At 46.8% G+C, this 20,570-nt stretch overlaps 1 protein-coding gene across 11 annotated transcripts in view; it reads left to right on the top strand.

The window, feature by feature from the left end:
* The window catches only part of ATXN1 (ataxin 1), a 400,118-nt gene that overhangs the window by 200,487 nt on the left and 179,061 nt on the right, over positions 1–20,570 (top strand). For 10 of the 11 annotated variants that reach the window (XR_004675816.1, XR_004675817.1, XM_034985720.1 and 7 more), the window contains one exon: positions 9,612–9,672. The exons of the other annotated variant lie outside the window; for it this stretch is intronic. The gene's annotated coding sequence lies outside the window, so the exon portion shown is untranslated. The remainder of the gene's footprint in view (positions 1–9,611; positions 9,673–20,570) is intronic. 11 annotated transcript variants of the gene reach the window in all.

The following is a 20,570-nucleotide window of genomic DNA, read 5'->3' as shown; positions in this document are numbered from 1 at the left end:
GGGGGAGAGAGAGACTTACTCTTACCTGGAGATGGTGAGTTTTTCACTGTGATCCTAAAAGAAGATAGAGTTGCCGTGCCTTAATTTACAGGGATTTCTTTTACTTTGCTTTGCGCCTTCCGTTAGGTAGGTAAACTTCCCTAACTTTTATTCCTGCCTATAGTTGACTTCCCTCCCAATGCACTGTCAAATGGAATCTCTGGGGACAGAGCATTCAGCGAGAATATGGCAGGCATCCTGGCCATATCGTGAATCTGTGCAGAGTTCACTCTGAGTCATATTCTCTTTCAGTCCAAATGATTCCTAGATGGGAAGGCTCTCAGATTTTCACTGATTTCCTAGAACCCTCAATTTCCTTAGCTGCCTCCCATAAATCAGCCATCTCAAGCAAGAGTGACTTGGACGTCTTTGGGATATCCTGGTCCAAATAGATCGCTTGAAAAGCTCCCACGGAGGGCCAAGTGTTCACAAAGCTGGTTTTTTTTTTTTTTTCTTTTTTTTTTTATTGTGGGAAAATATATGTAACATAGAATTTACTGTTATTTTTAAAGATTTTATTTATTTTGAGAGAGAGAGCGTGCTCGAGAGAGAGCATAAGTGGGGGTGAGGGGGAGGGTGAGGAGAAGCAGACTCAAGCCTGATGCTGGACTCGATCCCAGGACCCCAGGATCATGACCTGAGCCGAAGACAGATGCTCCACTGACTGAGCCACCCAGGCGCCCCTAGGATTTATTGTTTTTAAGTATACAGTTCACTGACATTAAGTACATTCATATGGTTGTGCAACCATCACCACCATCCATCTCCAGAATGCCTTCCATCTTCCCAAACTGAAACTCTATACTCATTAGGCAGGAACTCCCCATACACCCTTCCCCTCCAGCCCCTGGCGGCACTGTTGTACTTTCTACCTCTGTGGATTTTACTCTCTGAGCCCTCAGATAGGTGGAATCATGCAGTATTTGTTCTTTAATGACTGGCTCACTTCACTTAGCAAATGTCCTCAAGGCTTGTGCATATCGTAGCCTGTATCAGAATGTCAGCCCTATTTAAGGCTGAACAATACTCTGTCGTATGTATCTACCACATTTTGTTTACTCACACTCGAGTTGCTTCTTCTACCTTTGGGGTTTTGTGCATGGTGCTGCTGTGAACCTGGGTGAACAAAAATATATGTTGAGCTCCCTGCTTTGACTTCTTTTGGGTATATGCCCAGAAGTGGAATTGCTGGACCATATGGTGATTCTATGTTTAATTTTTCAAAGGGTCACCACCCTGTTTTTCCACAGCAGCCGCGCCATTGTGCATCCCCACCAGCAGGGCACCAGGGAGGCAATTTGCTGGTGAACGTGTGTCATTTTCTGTTTTCATTGCTTTGTGTTCGTTGTTGTTTGTAAATAGCCATCCTCATGGGTATGAACGATCTCATTGTGGCTTTGATGTGCATTCCCCTAATGATTGGGGATGTTGAGCTGCTTTCCGAGGGCTTGTTGGCCATTCATATATCTTCTTCGAAAGAATGTCAGTTCAAGTCCTTTGCCCATTTTTTAATCAGGTTGTTTGTTTTTTGTGGTTGTGCAGGTGTCCTCTTGATTACCTGGGTAGTGCATGACTTTGAGAAGCTATGGAACATTTATCTGGTGTTCTGTGGGGCAGCCCATTCTGTTGGCACCTAGGTATGCAGAGATGAGCACACCGAGACTTGCCAGTCTGTAAAGCTCCATCTCGTATTGAAAGATCTGCCCTTGCTGCTAAGTCACTCACTGTTCTTGGACACTGCATGTTATGACCGTCGAACTTTTTCCTAAGTATTAACCTTAAAAATAAAACTTTCAGTTACTCGTCAGCAAAATGGGTTTATTTGGGAATAGCAAAGAATAGCTATTTGGGACCTGAAAGCTACAGCAAAACCATAGGCAAGTCCAACAAACAAAGAAGAGGAATGTTATTTTATGGAGAAAGAGGAAGTTGGAAGGGGTTGTGTGGAATGAAAACCCGTTGGAGAAGAAGAGCAAGGGTTCAGGGTGCTGACCATTTCTCACTGGCTGAGTTGAGGGGGTGGTCGAACTATAGGAGATGTGATGTGCGTCTTTCCCTGTTGGGACCTGTAATTGAGGATTCTTTCCTGCTGATGATTCTTGTCTTGGGGTCTGTCATGGACAATTTTCCTATGATTGATGCTCAGTGATACAACTCCTCTTCACCAGCCTCCCCTTCTAGTCTCCCAAGTCCACTCTAATGAGGTTTCCTTTATTAATTTTCACATAAACAAGGATATAATCTCTTTGGGGAAAAAGGAGGAAGCAGAGAGTATGTCTTCTCATTTCCTTGCATAATGATATTCTGGGCCAGGGCTTGACAGACTCTGGCCTGTGGGCCAAATCCCACCCCCACCTGTTTTTGTAAATAAAGTTTTATTGGAACACCGCCATGCCCCTTGGGCTAGGATTGTCAGTGGCAAGAGCTGAGTGGTGGTGATGGAGATCATCAGGCCCACAGAGCCTAAAACATTCGCTATCTAACCCTTTCCTGAGAAAATTTGCCGGCCCTTGGCTTGTTGTAGACATTTAAAAGACACCCTTTTAAAAAATCTTATATATAACGATGTTAACCGGCACTCTATGGTGAGCACTCTGAAAACTATAAAGCTCACATAGATATGAGCATGAGAGCTTTTAATCACTTATCGAACTCCCAAATTTGCGTCCAAAATTGTGTCCTTTCGGCCTTTGTTATTTGACAGGGGCAGTAACTTTGCATGCAGCAGTCAACTCCCTGAGCTGCTCCCAGACGTGCCTGAGATGTGGCTGGCAGCCCTTTTAAAGTCATGGTCCCTAACTCTGGCCTTTCCCCTGTGCTCTTCCCTGTTGCTCCTGAACTTGGGTAAAGTAGCTGTGAACTTGAACGGCAGTGAGAGGAGTTGTACGGCAGGGTCATGGCCCGACAGTGTACAGCCTGAAAATCTTGCTGCCTTTCACCCCGAAAGTAGCATCCTGCTTCTCCCACTCCTCCCTCCAAGTCAGAGGTACAGCTTTGCCAATGCGGTGATTGCCAGGTTTGGAATTCTGAGGCACTGTTGGTTTTGCTGATTTTGTTTCGTCTTCTGTTTCGCCTTTTGGCTGTTCGTACAATAAACGTGCGCTGACTGCTTGAAGAACTGTTGAGGTATACGGACACTGCCTTTAAAAAGTCTACATGCCGTGTTTTGGCAATTGACTGTATTATATATATTACCTTATTACATTATATATAATACTCTTTGAGACCATTGGAAATCCTACACGCACACACACATATGCACACACATACACACTCATGCCCACCCACAAACTCAGATACCCAAGAAATCATCAAGCAAGTACCTGAAGATAGTCATTTTGTGTAACCCAAATAGGATCCCGGTAATGGATGGGCCTGCTCACATTTTGCTGCAGATATCACATTTATCTAAAGGCAAAATAGAATCCTTGTCCCATATCCCAGAATCTTTCTGCCCCAACTGAGATGTGTCAGTGAAGTGATAGGCATTGGTCGTAATAGTGCTGCTACATTGAAAACTTTGTGGTCCTTTCCCTTTACTTCTTGAGAAGGAAAGTTGACCTCTCCCCCCACACCCCCATAATCTAATCATCAGTATTTCTCTTTCAGATCTGGTACTCTAACCTCCAGTGATTTTATTTTATTTTATTTTTTTTTTTTTAAAGATTTTATTTATTTATTCATGAGAGATAGAGAGAGAGAAAGGCAGAGGGAGAAGCAGGCTCCCCGCGGAACGGGGAGCCCGATGCGGGACTCGATCCCAGGACCCTGGGATCATGAGCTGAGCTGAAGGCAGACGCTTAACCGACTGAGCCACCCAGGTGTCCCTAACCTCCAGTGATTTTAATTACTCTCCTTGGAAACCATTCACCAGATACTATCTCCCTCTTCAGTTAGAGGCTTTGCTGTTGGGGTTAGATCTCTTGGGATGGTCTTTCTGTAGATGATTTTCTTCAGTCGGTACGAGGGCTGTATTTCTTTTTCATTTTTATATTTGTGTATTTTTACTCCCTAAGAGCTGTTCTCCACTTCATGTTTGGTATGTATTTGCCGTTATCTTTCCAACTTGAAGACAAGTTTTAGAATTCAGCCCCTGCCCTTTGAAGTCCAGGTAACTTCTCAGAACAACTTGGTGTCCTTCATGCTTTCAGCAAGCAGCCCTCTTATTTACGGTCCAAGGAGAATTCATTCATTTCTGCATATTTTGAATGTTTGCCATAGAGGCCGGGCACTGGGCTAGGGGTTGGGAAGACAGAAATAAATGATGTAAATTCCAAGCCTTCAGAGCTGGGCCGTAATTGGGGAATGTGTACCCACAGAAATGTATAACGGAAAATGGGAAGTGCTCTTTGTAGAGGTATGTACGACATGCGATATTAAGTCTGGGGAATTTGTAAACTTACTTGAATCTTTAAATTGAGTTAGACGGTGGATAAATGGATCAGATGAGAAACACATAAATATTATTTTCTTACTCTGAGGTAATAGATGGAAAACACTGAATGAACTAAAACGCACGTATCATAACCAATGGCCCCCAACGAGGCTGGCGCGCTTGCATCATTATTGTTCCAGCACATTCTTGGTGTTTGGGTCATTAACATTGCGTTGAGGTCAGATGAGAGTGTGTTCTGTCTGTCACGCTTTGATAAGTAAAGTAAAATGCTGATGGAGATCATTTAAGATCGTCTCTATGCTGCTGATTGCATGCTTGTGGCTCATAATCAGAATGATGCAAAGTAATTGTTAGACCAACTTGCCGAGGCTACATTTTGTGTCGTGGCAACTGTCAGCACTTTGGTCCTGCTGTTCTGCCTGGAGAATGCTTGCCTGCCACCTGTTGACGACTGACGCCGTGCTCGCCACTCAGTGGCCTGGATAACTTTGCTTCTGGCGTCCTTGCTTCCTACCCCCATACAACACCCTGGGAAAGGAGTATCTGCTAGTTTGCTGAAAGCAAGGGCTCTTTTTTGTGTGGTTGACAGAGTGCTACATGTTGCAGTTTCTTGTAAAAACCCACATGCGTGGTGCCCGCTTTGCATTCTTGCTTCGTCAGTGACTGGTTATGCGACCTCAGGTGGGTTGCTTGTCTTGAACCTTGTTTTCTTCATCTGAACAATGGGGCTAATAGAACTTATTTTACAGAGCGTTTGCGAGGATTAGAAATGACAGAAGAAATCTTGTGGGCACAAAATAGCCACTCAGTATTTGCTAGTAGCGAATGTTAAGGCATTCAGTGTGGTTACCCAGGATGATACTCCATGTTTATACAATGAGAAGCCAAGGGGCGCCTGGGTGGCTCTCTCCTTAGGCGTCTGCCTTCGGTCCTGGGATCGAGCCCCGCGTCGGGCTCCCTGCTCGGCGGGAAGCCTGCTTCTCCCTCTCCCACTCCCCCTGCTTGTGTTCCTGCTCTCGCTGTGTCTCTCTGTCAAATAAATAAATAAAATCTTTATTAAAAAAAAATGAGAAGACAAAAATTTCCAAAGTCAGTAGTCCGAAAATATATTGTAAGTGTGGAATATATGGTGTCAGCCCAGTTTTCCTGGCTAGGTCATATTTTCCATAGGCACACCAGTGGACAGAGATGTTAGAATTTGAACCACAATTTTCCATGGTTCTGCAGGTCTGCTATACAGAATATGTACTGGGCCATCCCATGTACACCATCAGAAGATAGGAAGGACCCTTCGAAAGCAAATTTCATGAGGTGCATCCCCTAGCTTTGACTGCATAGAAGAGACATTGCAGAGCACACAACATGGCCTGACCATCTGGTTCTTTCTCATGGAGAAAGCATTGACAGCAAGACAGTTCAGCAAAGCAAAAGCTCCCTTCCTATAAGAGGGTCACTGTCAGATCTAGGGACAACTTAACTGTCTTTGACTTGTAACCAGCAAAAGAGATCTGGGAAGAGTAGCTCGGTCCATATTCTGTGATAGAAAGTCACTGGTGTGAGTTGCTGAGATGTTTCTCTGATTCTATCCAGTGCTAAATTTTTTTTTTTAAAGATTTTATTTATTTATTTGAGACAGAGAGAGTGAGAGAGAGAGAGCACATGAGAGGGGGGAGGGTCAGAGGGAGAAGCAGACTCCCCGCCGAGCAGGGAGCCCGATGCGGGACTCGATCCCGGGACTCCAGGATCATGACCTGAGCCGAAAGCAGTCGCTTAACCAACTGAGCCACCCAGGCGCCCTATCCAGTGCTAAAATTTAACAGCTGTGTTCTTACCTCCTAATGTCAACTCTTCCACGTGGTCAAAATAGAACAGTAGAAGTCTCTTCCAAGAGCATGACTCCTTCGCAGACTGTCACTTCCCCCCAAAATTGCACCAACTGGACGAGGGGTGAAGTTTTAGAGAACTTTTGTTGGAGGGTAGCTTGCAAGGGGGTCATCACCTGTCCATTCGTGGTTTCGCAAATCAAACTGTTAACGTTTCTCTCCTTTGTTTCTCCACTTTGGGTCCCTCCAGGATTTTCTGGCTGGGAGTGGATTTGGCATTTTTCTGATGCCACAGTCCTGTCCTGCCTTTCTCTGCTGCTCCCTGCATGTCCCCCACCTGCTGCCGGCTGGTCCGAGCGGTGTTGGCGATACTTAGAAAGGGTTCCTCATAACTGGACGAGGCATTAGCCCCACACTCTTTGCAGATTGTGGGGATACATTCACTCCCTCAGCCTCCCCCCACAAAAGTGGTATTTTCCCGAAATGTTGCTAGTCAGTCGCATTTCGAGGTATGGCACGATTTTCTCAATCGAGGACGAGGATGTGTCGTGCAGCTCAAGCAAAACTGTATCACATATGTTTTACCAAATCAACCATTCCCTTTGAGGAGGGAAGTAGATGAGAAATACTGAGGCTGCACAAACATTCCACCTCTTTGATGTTTCCTAAATATGGTCGATCCTGATTTTTTTTTAGGTTTTTTAACATTTATGTAATGCGATTATAATTTTGAAGGTTACTCAAGACTCTGCGGTTTTCAGTTTACCTTTCCATCGTGAAGTCACTTCACCGTGATCACGCTGAAAATAGGACACTCCCGTCATGTCACACTTAACGATTTCATAGCTGGAGCGTCGGCATCTCTATCCACCCTTAGCCCGAGGCTTTAAAATTTGGTCCTCTTCTGATATGTTGGAAACTCACCGAATATTGTCCTTTTTTGATAGTCCCTGTGGTGTCTAGTGTCGGTTTGTATTCTAAGGGACACCCACGCAAACCAAAACAGTTTTTTGTTGCTAAGATTTCTGATATTTATTACAGTTTGCCTTTCTCGATCTTGACAAAAATGTAAAAGAAAAAGAACCGTGTGCTACCACGTGTAGTCATTTCTCGTAAATGTGGGGGCATGTCGGTAGACTCTATAAATTCAGCAACTGTTTATTTAGTGGTTCATTCTTTCAATGAAAGAGTCAAGAATTAGGATGGAGGAGCACCTGGCTGGTTCAGTCGGTAGAGCAGGCGGCTCTTGATCTTGGGGTTGTGAGTTCAAACACCATGTTGGGTGTAGAGATTACTTAAAAAATAAAATCTTTTTTAAAAAAGAATGATGATGGGGGCGCCTGGGTGGCTCAGTTGGTTAAGCGACTGCCTTCGGCTCAGGTCATGATCCTGGAGTCCCGGGATCGAGTCCCGCATCGGGCTCCCTGCTCGGCAGGGAGTCTGCTTCTCCTTCTGACCCTCCTCCCTCTCATTCTCTCTGTCTCTCATTCTCTCTCTCAAATAAATAAATAAATCTTTAAAAAAAAAAAAAGAATGATGATGGAGATGGATTTATTGCTATTAAAAGAGGTTTGTAGTATAACAAGTAAAATATGATCGGACTGCAAAACAGTATGAGTACTATCATAGTATGTTATGAATAAATTATAGGTATGTATATAATTTTATTTATTTAAGTATTTGTATAATAAACTCTGTGTACCTGACTGTAGGAGAGAGCATAAAGCCAAATAAGCCAAAATGTCCATAGTGATTATTAGTGGGGCCTGCTGATTTGTTTTCTTTGGGTTTTGTCCTCATGTATATTATCTAATTACTCACAGTAAATGTTTTGCTTTGCTCTCATTCGACCCATCTAATTTTGAGGGTTTGGGCAAAAGAGAAGATATAATAGAGGTACTCACATTTTGACAAGTTATGGAATTATAAAAACCTCGCCTGTGTCTTCTGGACGGATGCAGACCTAGAAACGTGTTGTGCCACGGTTTCTTTGCCCGAGTCTCTCCTACAGGCCAGGCACTGCACCGAGAGCATGACACGTGCTAGGAAGTGGGTATTCGTATTCCCATGGGGGAAAGCGTTTTGAGAGTTTATACAACTCGCATCCCCCAGCTGATGTGCACCTGAGCTGAGATGCAGACTCGGGTCTGACTCTGAAATTAGCTTTTCTGATCTTGCTGGTTCTTACCATAGACATCTTGCTGCCGTGAGGATGAAAAGGTTAATGTATGTGAGCGGATTCTAAAGTGTTGCTTTAAAAAGGAGGTGCTCAGAGCTTGTACTATCTTTTGCTCCTGCGTTGTGCCCCTGTAAGTGTTTGCAGTGAGGCTCTGAACTTCTCAGGAGGCGGAACCACAGGGTCTGAGTTGCCCTGCCATCCCCTAGCCCGGCCTGACAGTCTAGTAGGCAGGCTGCTCTCTGGGGCTGGGAGGGGGACCTTGCAGATTCTGAGACATGGGGTCTGGGAACTTGCAGCCCGTGGACATCCCGCGGAGGAGGCCGTCCCTGGCTGCCCGAGGGCCACAGCACTCTCTTCCTCGTAGGGCAAGCAGGGGAAAAACAAGCGGTGGTCTTCTTAGAGCCCGCAGACTTCATCCCGAATGCTCTGGGATCGTGCGCGATTTACCAGTCTCGGGAGCTGCACCGGCTCCGCCTCACATCCCCTCCTAAACCTGCAAAGCGTCTTTAAAACAGTCTCTGGAAATTTTTAAAAACTTGGATCTTGAGCTCAGTTCCTTATGTGATGTAGATTACACAATCTGTTGCTGTCACCCCCTTATCTCTCTTTGTCTTTCAGGCTTCCGCTCCCAACATTCACATCAGCTCGGTTCTTTCCCACACTTGATCCCAAACACCGTGGCTTCCTTACGGGATTACTCAGTCGGTGCCCCTCTGCCAAGTCCACATCCCACCCCCCCCGAGCCCATTACAGATCCCTGTGGGGTCACAGGCTTCAGCAGGGGGTGCGTGGGGCTGTGTGTGCACCATTTTGGGGTGGGGAAGGTGTGCAGGGCAAGGGCCCAGGGCCGTCACAGCGTATGCTGGTTACTTAAGACATCCTCAGTTAGCCCCACAGTGGGGCTGCAGACATAGATGAAAAGATCCATCTGATAAATGATTTCCCAGGCACTACCCTAGGCCCTCCTTTGTCACGAGGTTCTCATTTTGTGATGAAGGAATCATGCACAGAATTACTTTCTACATATTAAATGTTCAAAGCTCTGTTTTCAAAATTCACGTAGTCGGCCAAGCAATATGTATCTCCACCATCCATCAGGCATTGACTGTGCACCTATTAAGTGTCAAAGCGCCGGGATTTCATGTTGTTTATTTAAAATCTCTTTCTCTTCCAGTTTTCCAAAGAAATTAGTCCTTTTTCTGGGTGAAACGAAACCAGTCTGCTGTTTTCATAGGGTGAGTGATCCTTTGACCCTTTTATATATTTTATAAATCACTTTATCTTTTTATATATATTTTATTTTATAGAAAATATATTTTATATTTTTTCACATCAAAATTTTATCCAGTTCTCATGATGCTCCAGGAAAAGTGCTTGATAGCGTGCGTTCTCTAGAAGCTTTCTCCTGCTTGGCACCCAAGTGTTCTTTCTACTCATCACATCTCTTCCCTTCAGAAGGGAAGGTTTCACTCTTGTATTTTTCTGCCGTTTCTTTTCGCTGTACACATGTTTTGCCCCTTATGAATTATTACCATTGTTGCTTTTACCTTGTCCAGCTTGCAGAGGGGAAGAGGGAGGACGTTTCTCTTTTTCTCAGTGACGGATGCACAGAAATACGGCCGTGAGCAAGGAGAAACCATCCGTTTTGTTCATATGACACACTGTCTTGTGAATATCATGACAGAGAGTAATAGGATGTGAACACAAGGTGGGACTTTAGAGCCCATCTGGCAAAGCCCTCTGCACAGGCCCCAGAGGGCCTCCCGTTCCCCATCTAGGGGCTTCTCAGATAGCAGCAGAGTGGGGCTGTTGAGAGGCACTTTGACTTCCAGACGTGTGGTGGTCTCCCCTGCTTCCCCCCACCCCGACCCACCCTGCACAGAGCTGTCTTTCGAGTCCCTTTTCTTCTTCTTCTTTTTTTTTTTTTTTTAAGGGTCAGATGGTAAAGTCTGTGCTTTGGATTGGATCTGAGCCCACTTTCTTTTTTTTTTTTAATGTTTTATTTATTTATTCATGAGAGTCAGAGAGAGAGAGAGAGAAGCAGGCTCCCCACCTAGCAGGGAGCCCGATGTGGGACTCGATCCCAGGACCCTGGGATCATGACCTGAGCTGAAGGCAGACGCTTAACCATCTGAGCCACCCAGTCGCCCGAGTCCCTTTTCTTTCTGAGGATGCGGAGCCATAGGAGGTTGGACCTGATAACATCCCTCCAAGGCATGCATCAGGAGGGATGCTGTTTAACTAGTTAACTTTTCAGTAATCGTACTTGGCTACTACCAAGACGGGTGGGTGGAGTGGACGGACCCAGAACACTTCTGCTACAGACCTCACCTGAGAGGGCGTATTTTCCTTGGTGCTTCCCAAAGCGCTGCATTTGCAAAGTGCCATGTCACGTGCCCGGACGGGGGTGGTGCATCTGTTTTGCAGCTAGAAAGTGAGGCGCACCTGCAGGATCTGACCAGCTGCAGACCCGCACGCCCCCACTCTGGACCGCGTGCACCTGCAGAATAGTGCCTACCAGCTTCCATATCGGGCAGGGCAGATTTGACTCGCGGTCACAGAGGTTCACGGAGAAGCATTTCTTGATTAAAAAAAAAAAAAAAAGTACTGTTTTTTACATGAGAATGCAGTTGTGGAGTAAGACGGCGGGAGATGTGAGACGCTGATCGTCCCCTGGAGTCCTAGAAGGCCGGCTGATCTGCCGCTTTTCCAAGGATGGCTATGCAAGAGCAGGCTCTGGATCGCGTTCATTTCGTTTGGTGAGCTAGGTGCACTCATGTCCAAAACATTTCATCTCACCCGGGGACGGTCTAAGTATAGTCTTCAGAGCCTGTGTCTACTATTTTATCCCACTTGTCAACTTAATCACTGCAACTTAATGAACGGGGGCTTCTTTTCTGCCCTAACTGGAATCATTGTTAAGGAGCCTGATGGCTTCTGATCGGGGGACAGAGATAGTCTGCTTTCCACCGGTGTCCGGAACGGGATTTGGAACATGGATTGCTAATTCACTGGCGATCGACTGCTTCCTACTTTAATACTGATGCTCCTGTCCCCAGATGCGTGATGTGTGTGAAGGTGCATTCATTAGAGGTCTCAACTTCAGGGTTTCCGTTTTATCATCTTACCCAAGAAAAACCCAGCAGGTTTATCCCCAGAGCACACCACACAGTATGAAGTGGGACATGAGATCTCCTGCTCTCTGGGAACCTCAGGGTCTCCGTGGACTCAAGAGCTGGATTAAGTCTAAAATAAAGGACAATTTAGGGCCTCTGCGAAGTTGGGGGAGGGCCAGATCCCATGCCTGCTTTGTACTATTCACTTAGTAAAGAAGAAACTGCCAGAGAGGACTGAAGCGAGAGAGGTAAAGCCGGGGCCACCTGAATGGCCACCACTTGGGGGCCACTTTGGTTCCTGCTGGGGTGATGAGTAGTTTGAAGTTGACAGGAGGCACCAAATCATTACCCCAAAATATCCCAGGCCGTTCGCTTTTACCAGGGAAACGAAATGCAAAGGGAAGCCACATTTTTCTTACTTAAAAAGCCGCTCGGAGGCTGGTCCCCACGCTCTGGGTTCATACCACAGAGGCCCACATGCCCCACGTGCCCCACATAGGTACGCCTTGTGGAACTTGAGTGGCTGGGCTCCATTTCATGGTCTGCGGGGGGCTGGACCCTGGAACAATCCCGCTGTTGTTTCTGAGCTGGAGCTGCGCTCCTGCTCGATGGTATCCCTTTAAGGGAAATCTAGGGAAACGCTCCTGCCAGTGATGTGATTTTCTTTGCTAGAGGCCAAGTCGCCGTGGCATGTATTGGTTCCATAGCAACATGTCTGTGCGGCCAGAAAAAATATAATGACTGCGGCAGCCGGTATATCCCTGGCAGGAGGAGCCCAGCCCACATGCCCCTTTGCATTTCCCCCTTGACCCTGGCCGGCCTTAGCCCTCCTTCAGAGAGAGAGAGGACGTCGTGAACGCTTGCCCCCTGCCCCCCCATCCAGCTCGGGACTTGACCGGGGAGAAGACAACGTGTGTAGTAGAATTCTGCAGGCCCCATCGTGCCACCAGAGCTTCGTCAAGCAAAGTCGGTAGTCTGTGCCTCTCGTCAGCCCCGTGGCAAAGCAGCACCGTGGGTGGAGCGTGTCCTGTGCTTTGCAGTTGCCGACAGCTTCTGGCTGGAAAGTGGGCAGCCACACGGAGCCGTGGGAGATCTTGGCAAACAGGGTACCCATTCGGTGTGCTACTCGGATTTAGGAGACACTTCCTGGGGTGGAACGCGATGCCCGGATGCCAGGTACAGTAGGACTGCACAAAGACATGCAGTACGCAGGGCTTGTTTTCTAGAAGCTTCTACCAGAGGTGCAGGCTCTGATTCCAGTTTCTCCAGCGTGTGTAGGTGGGGTTGTAACGTGTCCCTGATGTTGTCCTATCTCTACGCTCCTCCATGAAACCGTTGTAATCACTCTTGATTTCAACAGATGCTCCTCTCCCCCTGAACTCTGGGAGCATTTTTAAAAGTCTCTACCATCTATCTGACATGCGTCTGGTGTTTCCTCTTTTGCTACATAAGGCTTTGGGGGGTCTGAGCAGTCTTTCTGGATAGAAGGTAAGGCATTCAAGGTCAGGGACCATTTATCTTATTCTTGGTCTTTTTTTTTTAATTTCCCTGATGCTCAGAACTGAGCCCTGTAGATAGTAACCAGTAACCAAATACCTATATTTCTCCCCAATAACGTTAGAGTCCCATCCTGTCTCATAAGGAAATTGTGAAGCAAATGTGTTTATGTATTGAGAATGCTTTTAAATTCTTCAAAGATAAATTCAAGCAATTCTTTTCCTAGCATGGTTAAAAAAAAAACCCCTGCAGATATGAAATCAAAAGCTAAGAATGTCTGAAGACTTCACATTTTTTCATCTTCGTTCCTACCGACGGTGACCTGTGGACTCTAGGGTTTGATGCTGGTGCAGAAATCATCCCATTCCTTGTCCCATCCCCCGATATTTGTTGCTTCTGTTGAATTTGCCTTATTATACCATTCGGGCCAGACTTCTCAGGTACCCCCCTAGCAATGTCTTTGGAGCTGTTAAGTAAAAGATTTGAAAGATTTTTTTCATTAAGGCAACAGGCTTGATAGATTAGGATAGTGGTTCCTAATTTAGTTTTGAGGTCTGTTGAGGGAGGGAAAGTTTTTATCGTATAAAACTTCTATCTTAATAATAAGAGTTCTCTTCCCTTCCCAAGTTCTGAGACAGCTGAGAACTAAGACAAGCGTAATAAGGCAGATGGAAGCCAAAATGCATGTATGTGACTGCTAACAGTGAGCTGAGTTAGAAGGTGTATCTTAGGTTGAGAGCCCAAAATGGGCGTCTCACTCCCTCGTCTCCAGTCTGGGTCTGGAACAGTCCACTTGCAGGGACATTTGGAGTCTGTGGGCCACTGTCTATGTGAGGAAGGAAGGAAAACACACTCAAAATTCTAAGTCTACTCAGTGGGAGGAGGTTCAGGGAAAGTCCTCAGCATGGAAAACAGAGGTGGGGGATGGTGTTCCCTCTGGCTCTGCTCACACCTCTCCTCGCTCGACTCAGTACTCGGGCAAATGACCCCCATATATTTGTTTATTGGGTTTATTGTTCGTCTCTTCTATTAGAATGTTAGCTCAGTGAAAGCAAAAACCTCATCAGTATCGTTGACTGTTGTATCCCAGCACTTAACGCTGTGCCCGGTACATAGGAAGCACTTGATACATATTTGTTAACTGATGTACGGGTTTTATGCCCCTTCTCACACGCCTTAAGTGCCTGGACGTCCTCGTGCCCTCCCTTGCCTGGCAAATACCTACTCGTAACATAAGACTTGACTGAGCTATCGTGCTCCCTGCAGAGCCTTTCCTGGCTTCCCTTCTTCCGAGGGGAAGGAGCACCTTCTTGTTTTTAACTCACCAGTTGTGAGTAGTTGCACACGTGTGTGTGTGAGCGTGTGTCCGTGTGTCTGTGTATGTCTGCATCTGCTGTGTATGTGCATTTGTGTGTTCTTTCTCTCTCTCTGTCTGGCTCGGGCACACTTCAGTTCACTTACTTGCTTGTATATTCATCCCCCTTACTACGTTGGAAACTCCTGGGGACCTGGACAACCTCTTATTCTCATTCATTCTTGTTTCTCTGATCTCTGCCACGTAGTAGGTGCTCAGTAAATGATAATACTAGCATTCAGAATATGGACAGCATGCCAGGAACTGCTGTATCTTGTACTTAAAACCACTTTCTGAGTACTTTACATATATTCATTTGTCTGATTCTCACAATCACTTCACAAGATACATTTTCTTTTTAAGATTTTATTTATTTATTTGACAGAGAGAGACACAGCGAGAGAGGGAACACAAGCAGGGGGAGTGGGAGAGGGAGAAGCAGGCTTCCCGCGGAGCAGGGAGCCCGATGCGGGGCTCGGTCCCAGGACCCTGGGATCATGACCTGAGCCGAAGGCAGACGCCCAATGACTGAGCCACCCAGGCGCCCTTACAAGATACATTTTTAACTCCTGCTTTACAGGGAAGCAAACCAAGGGCATAAAGAGATGCTCTCACAGCTGGTCTGATTCCATAGGTGTTATTCTCGACTTACTCTCAGAGAATGATTGTATCAATGGACGAATGAATGACTGAGAATCCCAGAAGCCCAGACCTATCTCATTATTAATAGGGCCACAGACACTGGGATCAACAAAATAAGTAAGAAATGATCAGCAAGCAACCTGGTGGTGGGCCATGGTTGACCTAGAATATTGAGGCCATGGCTCAAGTAAATCCACACGTGAATCCCTGAAGTCTTACTGTAGCTATTGAATTTAATTCCTAATTACCCATGCCAGCATAGTGCTATTGGTTAATGAAAATCAACAATTATCATTATATTTGGGGAATTATTTCCTAATATGAGGGAGAATATGAAGTCATCAGTTATGAGTTAAACCATTGCTGTGTGTAATGCTCACAACTACATTTGGGGGGAAATGGTGGGAGGGGAGGATGTGAGTTGGAGGGTGAAGAGGAGATCCCCAAAAGTATAAACCAAGGTCACTGTATATGAGACTCCAGCCTAGTTGCGAGGACGAGGCACGATTACAAGCCAAGTTAAGGAAATGTAAAGAAATAAAGGGCAGTAAGCGGAACTATCACAAAGCATTAGTACATGTGATTATTTGCCAAATGGTTAACATTAGAGAAAATGAAAGCTATTGTATCAGTCAGGGTAGGTTGGGGCTCTACCGCGTGAAGAGTCAGCCCGCCACTCTCGCGAGTGACTGAACAAAATGAAAGTTTAGTTCTCACTCATACAGTGTCCGCTGCGGATCTGGTGGGTCTCCAGGACAGCTGTCCCCCATGCACAGCTCTGTGATGCAGGCTGCTGTGATCTTTGTATCCTCTCGTCTGGAGGTCTCCTTCATGATCACAGGGCAAGAGGGAAAAACTGAAGAACTGCACCAGCAATGAAATGCTTCAAAGCTTCGCCCCGGAAGGGACACATGCCACCTACTGTGTCCTAGACATGGCATCCAGCCTTTTATACAGCTTGTATCATTCTAGCCCTCTCATTCATTTTTGCTTTTTTCTCCCTCCCAGCACACAGTAGGTGTTCAGTGAATATTGGTAAGGTGAAAGAATGAGTGAGCCACCATACTGTCTGATGGTATTTACAGTATGGCAGCCCCATAAGCCCAGCCTTGGTCAAAGATATTTACTAAAATTAAAAGCATGAATAAAAGCAACCACGTAGCTAGCATTAATTAGGCATGGTGAATGGAACATCATAAAGACATGGGCAGGCGACATCCAAATCCGTTGGTGGTGGAACTCACACTTCAGCCCTGTCTCTTGGCCACATCCCTGTCTAATGGTCCACGGCATGATTTCACAGTCCACGTTGTTGTCTGGTGTCAGCCTGCCTTTCCTAGCCTTCTTCTTCTTGAATGAGATGGAGATCACTATCCTTATTTAAAAATTAAGAAACTTAATTAAGGAGAGGTTAATCAGTCCAGAATGCTTCCATGATTCCCACCCAAGTGTCTTTGACCGCACCGCACCATCTCTCTCCTGGTTTAGGCACACTCCTTCACCTGCTGCCTCACATCCTGGCGTCCTGGAGGATGGGCAGCATTTACCTTCAGATCAGTGGGGGGTGGGGGGGAGTGATTCAGACAGGAGCAAAATGTGCTTAGCAAAGCATAGCCGCTGAATGTGAAAAATAAATTGGAAACTGTATGTGTGATTCAATACAGAGTGGAGAGTTTACAGAAAGGAAATGAAAAATTGCATTGGAAAGGTAGGTTGGGGTCATAACACGTGTCAGACCAAAGAATGGGTCTTTCAACCATATCTTGCTACATAATCGTTGGTCAAGAGAAACCAGAGTACAAGGAGGGATCCATGATCACGGCCACTAAAAAATTTTAGAAAATGGTGCTTCTTTGTTCCTGGTTTGGGGTGGGGGTGGTGGAGAGGGAGGGGGCTGAGCCCTCTGCCTGTTACTGTTTAAACATGAACAGGGCAGTGCTGTGGAGAGGGTCCTGAACCAGGGGTTGGTGGTCACTGGAGATGTTTTAGCAAGCCGGTGATGTGACCAACCATGTTTTGGTGAGGTTAGCTTTACTGCTGTGTTCATGGCCCATGAGAGGGTGGGGAGAAAACCAGACACGGGGGTATTACAGGCATAAGGAAATGAGATTTTTAAAAAACTCATGCAGGAGCATTATGAAGGGGCAGATGTGGGATTCCCTACAAAGAAAAGCTGACAAACACAGTGCAATCTGTGGACATGAGAAACAAAAGAAGGGAAGGAGTTGGTAGTAACTGGATTTTTTAGTCTGACTGGTTGTGGAAGGTGCCCTCTCTTCTTTAGTTTTTGGGCTTATTTAAGTAACCGTGTCATTCTGTGAGTTGGGGCTTCCCGGGTGGACCCGGGGCATAGCCTTGGACCAACACAAGCCCCTTTGTGTAATCAGGTATGGTCTTAACCCCCACCCTTCCACGATCTCTTCCTTCCCCTGCCCCTCCCTCCCCAAGGTTTAGGATTGTCTTCAATCAGCAGCAAAAACCAATTGTCAGGCTGAAATTTCATCTCCACTCGAGCCCTCTAGTGGAGATAAAATGGTTTAAATGTGGGCCAGAAAGGTAAAATTAAATGTGTGATTCTGCCTCCCGCGCCTGATAAGAGAGGGCTCCCCGTCCACGCCGTGAGACCTGTTCCTGTCCTGCTGCCTTGCCTTGCTTTCAGACACAACCTCCCCACGGCTCTGGGAAAAGAGTGGTAGTGTTCTGCTGGTTAGTCAAATTTTTGCAAGCTGACAGTTCTTCTGAGCCTCGCAAGGCCGCTGTGCACCGCTTTCTCAGTCCTTCCGGTCTGATGAGAGAGAGCCAGTTTTGATTTGCGAGAAAGGAGAAAGAATGCTGTCTGACGGCAGAGAGGAGGAAGGAGCTGCACCCCATTTTCCTGCCGAGGGTAGTCTGCATCACCTTGCTTAGGTGCAGGTCTCTCGTGGTAGAGGATAGTCCAGTGCGACAGGCTGAGGCTGTGTGCAGCCCACGTGCAGCACCCGTTACCCCCAAGGAGCCGGAGAGAGTACCTGGGCTCCCAGGGCTCCGGGACTCCATCAGCCCCACACCTCTTTCCCCTGAAAGTCGACTGGAACTGGACAGATGCTGTCAGGAGAGAACAGAACTCCTAACGCCGTGCCTTCTCCCCTGCTCTCCACGTGGCTCTGTGGGAGTAGGCATCTGTGGCCAGAGATGCAGAATGTGTACTAGAGTAGGAGGGCCTCTCCCAAGATGCTAACGCTGCCCTTGTTGGTCAGACCCCCTGTTTACCCTGTTGCTGCCCTCTACAAAGGCTCTCCCCCTTCCTGCGGCCGGGCGCCGAAGACGCGTGGCCTTGGCGATCCTTTCAGCGCCTCGTGTATACCCATCAATTCGCCACGATTCGTTAGTTTGATTCGTAAGTCAGGTTACTTTGGAGTAGCAAGATGATCGGGAGCCTCGGTCATCTCGGGGGGAGGTATGTATTTAGACAGAAAGGCTCCCCTATTAATAGACCATTCTGTGTTGTGTTGCAGGACAAGGGAGAAGCCGGCCTTAAGTTTTGTTCCGCATCTCCTGTAGTTTCAAGGGTACTTACTTTTCTCACTAGTACTAGAGACTTTAAACATTTCCAGTCTCCAGTGATATCTATATTCTTTTGATGTACCCTACATAGAAACTGGAGCAGGAACAGGCTTCAGAGTAAGCTAACCAAAGCATCTTGGGGCTTTTGATCACTTTCCATTAGCACGAACAGTAATCTATGTCCTGTCGGATTTTGTTTGAAAGGCCGTTCATTGTTTAATGAAGATAAACATGTTGCTGGGTATTTAATATGTCTCCTCAAGTCAGGAACTGAAAAATTCATACACGTTGGCACAGAGGGGGTTCTGAATGCCCCAAACGTTTCCCTGGCCATTGGCTGAACTTTTGAAGTGTGCTTGCACTAAAAGAACAGATATGGAAAAGATGATTCACTTGAGTCCAGTGGGCCCCGCAGCCACATCTTTGCTACATAAATTTGGTCAAAAGAAACCTGAGTGCAAGGACGCCTGGGCAGCTCAGTCGGTTAAGCATCTGCCTTCGGCTCAGGTCACGATCTTGGGGTCCTGCGATTGAGCCCCACCTCGGGCTCCCTGCCCAGTGGGGAGTCTGCTTCTCCCTCTCCCTCTGCCCCTCCCCCGGCTCATGCTCTCTCTCTCTCTCTCTCTCAAATAAATAAAATCTTAAAAAAAAAAAAAAGAAGCCAGAGTGAGAGAAGAACACGTGATCCCAGCCACTAACAAATTCCTAGAAAGTGATGCGCGTTGTTTGTTTCTAGTGTGATTCTGTCGGTGGTGGGCAGAGGGTCCAAGCCACTCTCCCTGTCCCTGCTGTACGTTTCGTGGATACTTCTGGCTCTGGCACCCCTTCTCCCTCTGACTTGCAGGAGGGAGGACATGGCTGTGGCTAGCGGTGTCTGAAAACCCGTGGACAGAACTCTGAGAAAGCAGATCTCAGGGCCAGCTGCATGTGTTCCTCAAGCCCACTTGGCTTTTTGACATATTGGGAGGAAAAAAAAAAAAGGCTTGCATTCTAAACTTGTTTCTATCTTAAAAGGGAGTGCCTTTCCAATGCTTACAACTTGGAAGTGCTGTTTTTTTGTTGTTTTTTTTTTATAGTATGTGACAAATGGGGCTGCTGACGTCATCCTCGGAGTATGGAGTCCAGCTTCCTCACTGAGAGAGAACAGTAAACAAAGCGCTTACTTTGTTTTTCCTCTAAAATGTGCTACTTTCCATAGAGTTGAGAGGTGACTCGAGATGTTCCTGTTTTCACATTCAGCTATTTCCTGGTTCTGTGAGCATACTACATTCCGTAGCTCCCAAACATTTGAGCCAATTGTGTCTTCTGCAGGAGCTATTTATGGATTCGCAAACAAATGGTGCTTTCTGAGGAAGGAGAAGCGTGTATGAAAACTCTGTGGCAAAGCCTTTTGTGTGAGGCGTGGCGGCAGAACTTCTGAGAAGCTGGCTTTGGGGAGAATGGCATCCCTGTCACAGCCTTGAGGCCGAGGGGAGGGCGGCCCTCCTCATGTGTTCTGCTGTGAGCTAACACCTGGCTGCCTCAGGGCGCCTGGCCCAGTGACCAGACCTGAGAGTCTGTGCCGAGACCAGCCTGGGGAAGAGAAGGATGGGGTGCGAGCTCAGAGCCTCGTCCCTACCAGTGAGGTGCAGGAGGAAGCTGGGCTACCTGGGAGGCACCTCAGACGGACGTTCTCACTTCCCCCTCAAAGTGAACTCGGTTGCCTTCAGGCCTCCTGCCCTCGTGGTTCTGTCTCCTGTACCCTGGAAAACATGTTTCCAGTAGACATAAGCTCAGTCTGAACTTCTGAGGACGTTAGTAAACAGTCTGGGGAACAAGGTGGACGGTGCAGGCTTTTTGGCTGTTGCTACTGAGGTGCTTGCTTCTGAGGGAGAGAGGAGGAGTAGAAGGTTGGAGACCAATGTTGAGGTGCTTCTGAGGGAGAGAGGAGTAGTAGTAGAAGGTTGGAGACCAATGCTGAGGTGCTTCTGAGGGAGAGAGG

The sequence above is a fragment of the Mirounga leonina genome, unplaced genomic scaffold (assembly GCF_011800145.1).
Source record: "Mirounga leonina isolate KUSES-001 unplaced genomic scaffold, KU_Mleo_1.0 Mir_366, whole genome shotgun sequence".
Taxonomy (NCBI): Eukaryota; Metazoa; Chordata; class Mammalia; order Carnivora; family Phocidae; genus Mirounga; species Mirounga leonina.
Note: the sequence above shows the minus strand (reverse complement) of the source record. Positions and strands in the feature narration are given on the sequence as shown.